General features: G+C 40.7%; 1 long non-coding RNA gene across 1 annotated transcript; it reads right to left on the bottom strand.

Annotated features, from left to right (window-relative positions):
- Window positions 1-735: 735 nt before the first annotated feature.
- On the bottom strand, window positions 736-11,680 carry LOC140905980 (uncharacterized). The gene is made up of 3 exons (XR_012157011.1): window positions 11,603-11,680; window positions 11,175-11,473; window positions 736-806 (listed from the first exon to the last, which is right to left on the bottom strand). It is a non-coding gene; the product is annotated as an uncharacterized lncRNA (long non-coding RNA).
- Between the last annotated feature and the right edge of the window lie 464 nt (window positions 11,681-12,144).

The raw sequence follows: 12,144 nt of genomic DNA, 5'->3' as shown, positions 1-12,144 counted from the left end.
ATCAAGTCACGATCACCTGTACCTAAGTTACCATTATTTTTTAGTTCTGTGATCAGTTCCTCTTTAGGTGGTAAGATGAGGTCTAATATCGAATTCCCTCATGTTGGATGCAATACTTTTTGAGTTAGGAAATTATTGTCTATAATATTTAGAAATTCCAAGGATGTTTTAGTACTGGCAACATGGGAGCTCCAGGATGTATCACTCAAACTGAAGTTCCCCATGATCACACAGCTTTTCCCCCTACACATTACAGATAGGTGCGTAGGAGCTCGTCATCTTGTCCCCTAGTGTGGTTTGATGGTCTGTAACATACACCAACTTGTACCCCATATTGTACTTTATTTGTTTGGACATTGATCCATACGCATTCAAGATAATTTTCTTCTGAGTTATTAGTGACTTGAACACTAGTAGTGCCACTTCTGGCGTAGAGTGCCATTCCTCCTCCCCTTTTGCCCACTCAATCCTTCCTAAATAGGTTATAACCATTGATTATACAGCTAGATCTATTTATGCTGAGAAATGAACAATTCCAATTCCTCCTGTTTGTTACCCAGGCTCCTAGCATTGGCATAGCGTCAATTAAAATATTTTTTCTCTTCATATGCTTTTTGGTTCCTTGATTAATTTTGTTCTTAACATCTCAATTTTGTGCTAACTGAATATGAACAGAGCATCCTAATAATATTGTTCATTGTGAATTAATTTTCACATGAAGAAAGTAGATGAGGAGTCATCCAATGAATATTTGTTATTCAATATCCAGTAATCAATATTGTTACAGCATCTGGTTTCGTGGAGTTCTAAAGAGAAAGAAAGAAAAGTTACTATATTAATTATTTTTTAAAATATTTTCATGGGCTAGTTCGAGTTTCCCTAAGGAAAGCCAGTCTCACAATTTAAGCAACACTGTTACAAGGTATAAAATCAGATTAAAACTAAACTATAAAGCAGAAAGAAGTGATATCTACTTTTTCAGGGACAGGGATAAGAAGCCCACAGGAAGGGAAAAACAGCATGAGGTCATCCTGTCTCTTGAAATGAAGTCATTGAACTTTGGAAGATATAAGCGAAGACGGAAGCCATTTTTGGCATCTATCACGACACAGGTACAAAGAAAAAGAGCTCTTGCAATCTGAAAAAGATGGGTCTTTCAACCAGGGGGAGGTTGAAATCTCTGGAAACTAAATATATGTGAGAATCCATCTTGAACAAAGCTCGTATCTAGCTAGATTAAGTTTTAGATTTTTAGATGTGTTTTCAATTTGATTTGCTTGTAACCATTTCTGACTTTATTTTTTTTTACTTGGCATTGCTTAATCTATGTCCCATAATACATTTGTTTTATTTTCACTATAAAAAACCCAGTGCTGTGTTTAAATTGAAGGTATATTTACCCCAGTTATACGCTGGATTGAGCTTTTGTGTCTTTACAGGAACAAATGAAGCTTATTATTTCTCTGAACTGCCCAGGAGTGGGATGGACATGGCAGAGCACAAGAAAGTTTAAGACCAGTGTGTTGGGGTCTCCCTGCAAGTATTAACCAAGGCTGGTGGAAGCCAGAATGGGACTGTTTGGCTGTAGACAGGCTGCGGGGGTCAGAGCTGCTGAACCAGGTCTGTCTAGCACACAGACACCCATGCATACTGGTAGACTTTTTGTGAGCATCCCAGCCTGGAGTGATAGCAGCAAAGCATTGTGAAGCACCCAGGGTTTCAGTGGTGATACAACTGCTTACTGGTCTGTCTTGCATCCCAAACCCTGTAACACAACTGGTATACCTTAACTCTAACTGCATGGCCTCTACCACACTCTTTCCATTGCTCACTTGTTAACATATATTTTCACCCTTCAGTTCCACCTTCAAGTGCTCAAATGGGAAATATTTTTGAATAATCTGAGAGTTGAAAAAGTCCCTTTTCTATAATAAAGAGACAACTTGAGTAAGTATAGAAACCTCTTAAGTTTACATTAATTGGTTTATCCATTACCTATCTAACTAGATAACTACTGAGTAGCATTTAGACCCCATGGAATTGCTTCAAATGTAATAAGTGGAAGAAAGGACATCTTCAAGGAGTTTCTATCTTTGGTTAATGGGCTCTGTCTCTTTCCCCATCAGCCTTCAAGTCACTATGCTTTCATATTTCTCTTCTGCAGACAATACTCCCCAGTGTTCAGAAAGAAGACATTGGCACATAGATGCTTCATCGCAGATATTACAGCTACTAAGTACTCCTTTCACTTTACCCCAGATGTGAGTTTCTTCTGATGAAACAAAAAGCACAATCACAACTATAGTTTTTCTAAACAAAAACGAAGGTCCATATTATAGCTGGTAAGGCACAGGCCACAGGGAAAGGATGGGGGTGAGAAGGGGGCACTGCACCAGCAGTAGCTGTAGGAACTATTGTGTCTGAGGGCAGCAGACTATCTCCAAAGGAATTGGAGAGCACACTTTTAAAGGCTGTAGAAAGTGCTCCATCAGAAAAGGCATTTTCAGCCATGCTGGTGCAGAAGGGAGGGTTGAGCCAAAATCCTGCCTTACCTGTCTTGAGTCCTCTGGCCCATCTCACATGCCCTAGAATGACCAGCCACCATTTGGCCTCAAATCTCTGCTTGCTCACACTAGATTATTATTATTGGTTTTCTTATGAATTCTGGACTGTTTGCAATGTTTTTTTCTAGCAAATACATTACCAGGGTGGTGTGACTGGGTGGACTAGGCCTAGAAGCCCCCTGCTGGAGGCCTCAGGGTTCTGCCACACCCTGTCCCAGAAAGGAGCAGAAGAGAAGTCCTCCAAGTGGCCTAGAGTGGCTGCATGGGAAGCAGCCAATCAGAGTGGCTGCTGAAGGGCCATATAAATAGAAGCAGCAGAAAGCAAGTCAGTCAGTTGCTGCCTGGAGCTGGAGGAGAGAGAACTGTGTTCCCGGCTGGCTGAAAGAGCAGCAGGACCCCAGACAGCTCAGTGTGGGCAAGGACTGGGGGAGCTAAGAAGGAGCTCCTGGCTGGCTGCTCAGACTAGCCCTGGGAGGGCTACAGAAAGCGTGTCTCCAGGGAGGAAGTCCTGGGGGTACAGCCCCATATCAGGGTTGGGAAAAAGTAAAAACTGTATATGCTGGAAGGGGTTTGTTCTGTTCCACCTACAGACAGTGCACATGACTTGGCTGGAAGGCTGAGTCACTGAAGACTAGCTGAAGAATCCATTGACCAAGGGGGTGGGGTGCTTATGAGAGATGGGTGCCATGCTGTTACAGCACCACAAACTGAGAGACTGCAAGCACACACTCAAACAGGGGGGCACTTGTGAGACATGGGTGCCAACTCTGTTACAGATGGATTGTTTTTTAATCAAATAAAGGATTTCAGAATCCTGTTGAACATTCATAGGCAAAGAGAATGAGACATTAAATTTGGGGGGTTTTAAATGTCCACATTGGTGTTCAGTTTGTAGTCCTCGAGGGTCTAAACTGTGATACTCAAGAGTTACTGTATTAAAAAGAAAATTGTTCAATGAGGAAGGTTTTCCCAGAACTGTGCCCTCTGATTTTTAAAATGGGTAGGAGATAGGGGCATTGCATGCCTGACTGCTTCCCTTTCAGGGCCAGGAGCTGCTCAGATATGAGCCAGATGTTAAGGTGGGCATATCTGCTGAACAATAAATGTTTTTGTGGGTAATATATTTTAGTTGTGAAATACTAGTACAAACAAATGTACAGAATTTTTTTTAAAATGTGCTTGGTCATTACAGCCAGCTTCTGACTAAACAGAAATACATGGACATTTCTAAGAGCAGAGGATTTGTTCTAGTAACTTTTATGAAGTTCTGGGTGAGTTATGATGAAACACTGCACAAGTGTCATTAACTTTAAGTGAAAGCACAGTACTGATTGTGACTGCATCATTCAGCTTTTTACTCCAAACAGTGTTCATTACACTGAACACTCATTACAATGGACTATTTGTTCCAGGTAAACACAGGAAAAAATTCTGCTTTGTGAAGTTGTACAACTTGAACACATATTTTGTAATTGGTTATAAAATAAATTGATGAAAAGGAAAACTGGGACATTTTAGGGGTCCTGAAAACATATCCCAGAACAGTGGAACATCTTAAGAAAAATCCAGACAGTTCTGGTAAAATTGGAGAGCAGGACAGGAACTTTACTGTCTATACCTGAGCCTGGGGGAGCAGATAGCAGAGGATGGCTCCTATCCCTCACATAGTCACCCATGGCAGCCCAAAAGAGGGGAAAAGGAGAAGCTGAGAATCAGCAACTGGTTATGGCCTCAGTATACCACAATTGTCTTCTGAAGGGACCTTACTAAGAGCAAGAAGGTAGTTCAGTCTACATGTCCTCGCTGTTATCATACAGTCAACAAGGTTGCCAACTGGTGCCAGATCTGATGATGGATACCATGTTAAATGGCATAATTTTGTGAGATGGTTACTTATTCAAAAGAATTTAACTGAAGCCACCATTCTAGTTCATGTAGGACAATGATAGCAATGATTTTTTGGTCATAGTAATGTTCAATCTGACCTGGATTTAAATTTATAGCTAATATATGTGAAAACTGATTCTTGGTGCCAAAGAATTTTAGAAAATTTAAAGAACAAAACAGAACGTATTGGATTCCTTAACTTGCCTTTGACATGAGTTGACACGAGTTGATATGTTACCTTTGAAACAGTGTACTAAAATTTTAATAATTAGATATTATGTATCATCACTGCATCTTAAAGTTGTGTAATTAGTGCACAGTACCAATAGCCTAGGGAATATGCTCTGTATTCTGTATTGCAGTTGTTGGTGCACTTAGAATCACAACTTGTTAAAATGAAAGTAAGAATAATGCAAATGAGTATAATTAACAGCGAGGGTGCAGTAGATGTATAGTAAAGAGCCTTGATTAGAGTCCAAAATTACTCAGTGATCAAACATTTCTTGTTCATGGCAGATTGCTCTTTTCTATGGTGTAATTTACAAATGACATGCTGTGCTTTATAAGGTGAAAGAAAAAACTTTCTTCTTCTTTTAAGCTATTTTTATTATGACTTCTTAAGCAGAAAAAAGCTGAAATAGAGTGGTTTACTAATGAAGTATCAAGTGAAATTAAGTTTTAGGCTTCTAAGGAAGGTACCTTCTGGTATCCAAGAAAATAAACACTTCAGTAAAATAAAAGCCTATAAAGGTTAGCTGCTGAGTGGCTGGCAAGGTCCAATAGCTTCCTGGTACTGCAATGTTTCAGAAACAACTGATAATCCTACTTTGTGTATTTCACCGGAGGCATACATTGGAATCCTGTCTGGGCAATCTTGGTTTCTGAGGTTTCTATGTAAAAGTGAAGTACTGGTAATCACCTGATCCAAAGCCCATTGAAATCAATGGAAAGATTCCCACTGTCTTCAATGGAAGCTTGTTCCGGCCCTACATGAATTGCTCAAGGTAATGAAATGAGCCAGCTATAAATCAAGGAACAGAACACAGCTGGCTTTCCTGACTCTTATTCCTGTACCTTTCCTACTGAACCAAAATGCATATAAGAGCCATTGAAAGTGCAGGAACAGTAAAACTGGCACAATCTAACCAGGCGGGGTCAACTCAAACTGATTTTCTCACAGTTCCATCCATACAACTCTCCAGAAAGGATACTAAGTTCCTCTTAAGGTCCAAATCTTTAAAAAAAGCCCCATGGAATCTAGTTCTTTCCTCAAACAACTGGGAACAAAATAGGCACAAGGTCCTAGTTTATACTGCAACTCAGTGACTTCACAAATTGAATGGCTGAGAGAGTCTGAACTGTCCTTATGCTCTGGATGTAAACCATATTAGTTTGGGTCTGAGGCAAGAGACTTCTAATTCCACTGCCCTGGCCACACCTTTTCTGTGCCTAAATAAAGAAATGAACTCCCCAGGGCTTTCAATCTGTCATCTTTCATAAGTGCTGAATTCATACAGTGGGTTTTCTTTTGAAAGAATGAAAAAAGTGAGTTTGCTTGCAATCAATAACTTTGTGCTTCAGCTTTACGAGGGGGAGGAGGGGAGAAGAGCCAGCACATGAGAGGAGAGAGGGAGACTGCCAAAATTTCTCCTGTATTTAATGAAGCACTATGAATTTCCAGCTCTTTGGGGAAGGTATACTATTAAAAGTGATTAATGGGCTTAAAATACATCCAGCTGAACTGCTGAGTGGGGAAATGTCCATGTAATATGTAATGTTTTCCTTTTTGTGAATATTTTAGAATCTTTTTGAATTTTTGTAGGAAAAAAATGATGTTACACTTTTTACCATTTGCTTTGAAAAGGATTTTCTACTCGCTCATTTCCAGAAGGTTATCTTTGAGCTGTACAAGCTAGCCCTTCATTTAGGTCTCCTCTTACATTCATATTTAACTTTCTTTCATTCTGTGGCCTTTATTAGCTGAGCTCAAGGAGCTTGTAGCACATTTTAAACAGCAACGCTGGGAGGATGTAAATGCAGAATAATGTATCAGGACTCAAATTTGCATGGTCAAATGTCAAAAAAATTAGGCCTTCCCCAGAACCATGTCAAGAGAAATAACGTAAGTGGCCAGCTCAACAGCAGGCATGCCATTATCAGTTAGTTCAACCTGTCATCACTGACTGGGAGTGGAAGCAGTGGTCATTAGCTTTAACTCTGCTGGGGGAGGTTGCACTTCTTTTTATTTTATTATATATATATATTTTACACCATCTGACAGTATTTCACAGAGCACCACAATGTTATGGTGCCTTCTTGACAGGGGAGGGAATCGGGGTGGGGAGGACGGGAAGAAGGGAAGAACGTTCATAATCAGCTATTGTCAGCTGGAGGGCGCAGGAATTGCATTGCCTATTGGATAAATACTCATTTAGAGTAATCACTTTATTTCAGCCCTGTAATGACATTAACAAGCTTGGAATACAGGGAATTACATGAGTCAGAACAAATAATTGAATATTCCACTGCTGGGGAATGCAGCACAAGTCTGACTTAATGTCATGCTATTTCTGAAGCCAGCACAAGCATGCAATTAGATAATAAGCTTAAACAGCATAAAATTGGCACTACTTGTACAAAAATGAACCAATTGTTAAATTCTCACCTGCTTGCAACATCCATGAAACAAAAATACACCCATTGTCTTTTCTTTTTATTTTAAAAAGAACTAGCTTAAATGTTTCAGTAAGTTTTTAAGAAAATGAAGCCTAAAGAAAAGGCAGTGATTAGTCATTAGAATTCATCAATTACCAGAAATTATTTCAGTAGGAAAAACTAGAACGCTTTTTCACAAGGAGTTTGGTAGGGATAGGATGTGAATTCTAAATTATTCAGAATATGTTTTCCAATGCTATCACATTTTCATATCTAAAGGGAAATGTCCAGGTTTGTCCCTCTTTCTGCCACAGGGAGGGGTCAATTCTTTTTTTGCTGCAGGTATGTATCTCAACTAGTAACGTGGGCAATCAGCTGAACATAGACCTAGGTTCTCACCATTTTGAGTCTTTTTCAACAAATTCTTACTCTTGAGACTTGGTTAATAAGGCAAGACGCTTTTTATATAGATATGCCAAACAGAGCAAAACCACTCTGGGCTCTAGCAAACAAGGGAGAGTTTGAAGCCGATGAGTAACACAAATCTCTGTAACCAACTGTCTGATTTATTAGCAAACTATAGCATTATGGGGGGGCGGGAGAGGAAGGTTTAATTTTTGAGCCATTGTCACAACATTGCAACACAGTGTCATTTGGCAGGTTATATCATTTTAAGCATGAGTCAACATGATATGATGAATCAAATTATACAAGCTGTTATGGAACATCATGATGCATCCAGAACCCTTATACAATTTGATAGTCTGATAGCAATTTCCACAGATTTATGCCAGTTTAAGCAAAACCTTCTGGAAAAAGGCCAGAGTGACTTGCTGTTGGAGAGGCAGAATGCAAACACAAATGCAAACACCATGTTACTAGATTTTGTCTGAAGAGAGCAGCTCTGCCAGAAAGGCACATCAGGACTACAGCACTTGCACTTGCATGATTAAAAACCTTTCTTTGGTTCATTATTGAGGATGAGAGAACAGGCTGCCTTAAAAGTAAGAACGAGCCTGGACTTTTGCCCATCTGTTTGAACAATGTCTGAGCCCTTTTAAAGTTAAAAGAGTGGGCAAAGGTTCCTCACAATCTATTTGCTCCCACCAATCAGGCCACTGCTGAGTTTTCTTACTCCCTTACCTTTGGAGTGCCGCACTAGCACCTCTGGCAAATGTGATTGCCGTTTAAATCCAACCCCTCGTGCTCTGGAGCAAAAATGTGGAATGTGCTAGATTTATATAATGTAGCAGTGGGCCTAAGAGAGAGGGTGCTACTGGTGTTGGGCTCCATCCCCGCTGTTTATAATAGTAAGGGTGTGGCCTGAATTCCTCCCCTCCTATGAAGATATCCAGTGCTCTTTGAGGATGAGGCCAAGTACTTTGCTCCAAATGGCACTTGAACAAGACAGAAGGGCCAAGGACGAACTCTCTGTCCCTTCCACACTCAAGGTCAGCCAGAGAAGCCTATTTAGGCTCAGCTCCCTCCTCAAAGACAATTCAGCTCAGTGGGAAGGTTTTCTGTTGAGAGGGAGGGAACTGGGTCTGACCTAGTGGGAATCAACAGGTTCTGATAATTGAAGCATTTAGATGCCTAAAGGAATCTCAGAACACTCTGAGCTTTGTCATGTTCATCTCTTGTTTCTGTTTCCTTTCTACGCTTTTTCAGGAGAATGACTCCCACCTCTTGCTTTTGGTAAGGCATTCTGGACAGTCATACTTCAGATTATCACTGGCATTGGGAGAACATGACCCATGGGTTTGACAAGTAGGCTTGCAGTAAAGCTAACTGCAGAATAGTAAGCAGGAACTTCAGACTAGAAGGTCAGGCAAAATGTCTACTGTAGAATAGTTGATCCCCAGGTAGAAGCTGGGAATGTGACTCCTGTAATGGTGTAACGTTTGCAATATGTTAGGCACATTTTCATGAAATATTTGGTGCATTCATATTGGATTTATAATACAATTTTTATTCAACAGAAATGATGACTTTTAATTACTTCTATTTATAACATCCTACAAATTATTTTAATTTCCAAAGTTGAAAATGCATTTTCAAATGACTAATTTAATATCATTTAGCTGACTGAAGAATTTTCTCATTTTAAAACACTGAACCTTAGTGTCAGCAATAAATAAGTTCATATTCATTTGCCATAATTTTGCAATCGGTTTGCATAAGTATAGCACCGATAGTACAATATTTTACTGCAGTCCTTACAGTTCTCAGGGTTTGACTGTCATTCAGTTTTGTGTTGTTACACGGAGATCAGTCATTTCACAATGAAACTGCATCAGCGTCTCAGAAGATTAAATTAAAAATTGCATTTATATCAAGAGGAATTTACTTTACCGCAATATTTATAAATGACACAAAAGCATTGAAAGATACTTGCTGAAAAAGGGAAGGGAATACAATATAGATTTCTATGTTATGTCCTTAATATCCCCAAATGCTTTGCAGAGGAAATAATAATTTGGGCCAGACTATGCCATTTTTTCTCATGTTGAGTAGCATCTTATTCCACAAGTAGGCCCACTTACTTTAATGGGGCCACTTGTGGAGTTTGGCCAGGTCTACACCACAGACTTAGGTTGATGTAAGGCAGCTTATGTCAACCTAACTCTGTAAATGTCTACAGCTTTGATTCTGCCAATGTAAGTCCCCCACTACACTGACCTAATAACTCAACCTCCACCATAGCAGTAGTGCTGAAGTTGGTGTAGTTAGGGTGGTGCCGTGTCTGTGCAGACACTTCATTACTTACATCGCCTGTCAGCACTGCGCTGCCTGACACGGGGAGCCCGAGCTATTAGCTCTATGCAGCACTCCCAGCTGGGAGCCTGGCTGCCTGGAGCTGGGCTATCACACCGCAGAGAGCTGACAGCCTGAGCTCTCAGTGCTGGGCAGCCAGGCTCCAAGCTGGGAGCTCTGTGCAGAGCTGACAGCCCAGGCTCACATCCCCTCATCCTTCCCCTGTTGGTGGAAGCGCTCCTGGTGAGGATGTGCACTATGGGCAGAAGGAGGGTAGCGTGGATATGAAACACTGCAGTAATTATGGAGGTGGCTATAAGTCAACCTAACTTTAATAGGTCGACTTAATTGTGCAGTGTAGACAAGGTCCAAGTTACTATTCAACATGAGAAGAAGAGTCAGAATTTAGTCCTTAAAGAGAAAAGGAAGGTTTAAGGACAAAAGTAAAGAATGAAATGTGTTGAGAGGGGTAGGAATTGGATGGTGCAGCACAAAGATGACCAACTCAAACTCTGGAAATTGAGGGAACTGTCAAAAGAGGAAAACTTTAAAGGCATAGAGCGAGTGTTTGTGGAAGTAGGTGGGTGATAGGTCAGAAAAAGAGTGTGGAGGAAGTCCAGGGAAAGTTTTTAAAAGTAGGAAAATTTTGAAGCAGAACAAGAGATAAGTAGGACACCTAAGGAGGAGAATGTGGATAGAAAAAGTGGAGACTGATGCCATGCTTGAGGAAAGCTGGACAGATGGTGGGAGAATGTGAAACTGGAGAGGGGAATTGAAGTCAGCTTGATTAGGGCACCAGGGCTGCTGGATTACTTTAATTAAAGCTACAGTGATTCAGAATGCTATTCAGTCAGCATAGACTTTTCTAATGGAATGACTCTACTATTATCATCTATTGAATAGCAGGGATTTCATGAAGTTCTTAGAGCCCAGTTGTTGACCCTGATGTATGAATAGAGGGGATTCTCTGCATGAGGACCAGCCCTAATCTGAACAGAAGTGTCCCATGGCATCATTCCCCCCTTCCCTGAATCCCACAGAAGGCTCTTGGTGTGATTCAGGACTCATGCTGGAAGTAGGACTACAGAGGATCCACAGAAAAGGTATGTCCTGAGGCTGTATGAACCCCTTGGTGGAGTGCCCTTCACACAATGGAATATCCCCATATGAGGGGCTTCTGGGGCTGGTGCCCACAGGGGAACACCTGTTAACATAGCTCTAGCACATATTGACAGAAAGCCAAAGAATAGCCACAAGGAGCCAGGAAGTAAGCATGAAGATAGTGATTTGCATTTCATTTGCATTGCATTTTACCTCAGACTCTCTCAGATTCCCTGAGATTCACATGGATGATGAAGGATCACGGGGATTGTTTCTATAGAGATGGAGAGGGAGGCAAACCTCTCTCCCAGTAGGAAAATTCAGAGGATGCTCCATTATATGGAAATGACTTTTTCCTGCTTCTGTGTCACTTCACATGGATTTTCTCATAGGAAGGGGCAATCTGGGCCAAAATTGTTTAACATATTCATTGTCTTTCATAGGTCTCCTGAGGTTCTTTACTTCCTGATTATCTGCTGATCACCCAGTAGCCAGTGGGACACAAAGCCAGCCTGCAGACAGAAGGTGAGTTAACTTTGCTTCAATGTTTATTGAATAACTGCGTATGAGCAAATATTTTTGGGGGTTGTGGGGTTAGTAGGGTTTGTATGCTGCATCCAAACTGGGTTTCTGAAGGTTACCTGACTGAAGAATTGTGCTGCCATATCTTGTTTGGATGGTGGAGGGAATCCTGCAGCACTAAGTTGTAAGGAAGTATTTCATTGTTCAGAACAGCTATAGTTCTGTATGAGCTTGAAAAGGTTCTAAAGCGGTCAAAACACTAGATGCGCGTTTTCACTCTTCTACCTGTGGAATAAATGGAAAAGTGACATAAACACAAGTCCAGTGATTTTTAAAATGTACACATTAAACATCCACTATATTTGCAGTGACCCCTAACGTGTGGTTTCTGGGAAGATTTGTTACAAATTTCCTTTGGCTGTTCAGCTGCTGCTAAGAGGTCACTTCTTAAAGAAAAGAAAAGAAACCTTTCTTTTTCATGTGTAACTGACACTATATGGCTACAACCCAGCTCTTCATTGCTCAGGTGTCCATGTCTATGCAAACACAACAACTTAATTGAACATATGCCACAGTGCATGCAGGAAAGCACAAAATTTGAGTTTGTATCAAAAGAAAGGCTGAGTTTTGAGCCAGTACTGGAGAAGTCTGTAATAATCAC

The sequence above is a fragment of the Lepidochelys kempii genome, chromosome 2 (genome assembly GCF_965140265.1).
Source record: "Lepidochelys kempii isolate rLepKem1 chromosome 2, rLepKem1.hap2, whole genome shotgun sequence".
Classification (NCBI taxonomy): Eukaryota; Metazoa; Chordata; order Testudines; family Cheloniidae; genus Lepidochelys; species Lepidochelys kempii.
This window is presented reverse-complemented; position numbering and strand designations above follow the sequence as displayed.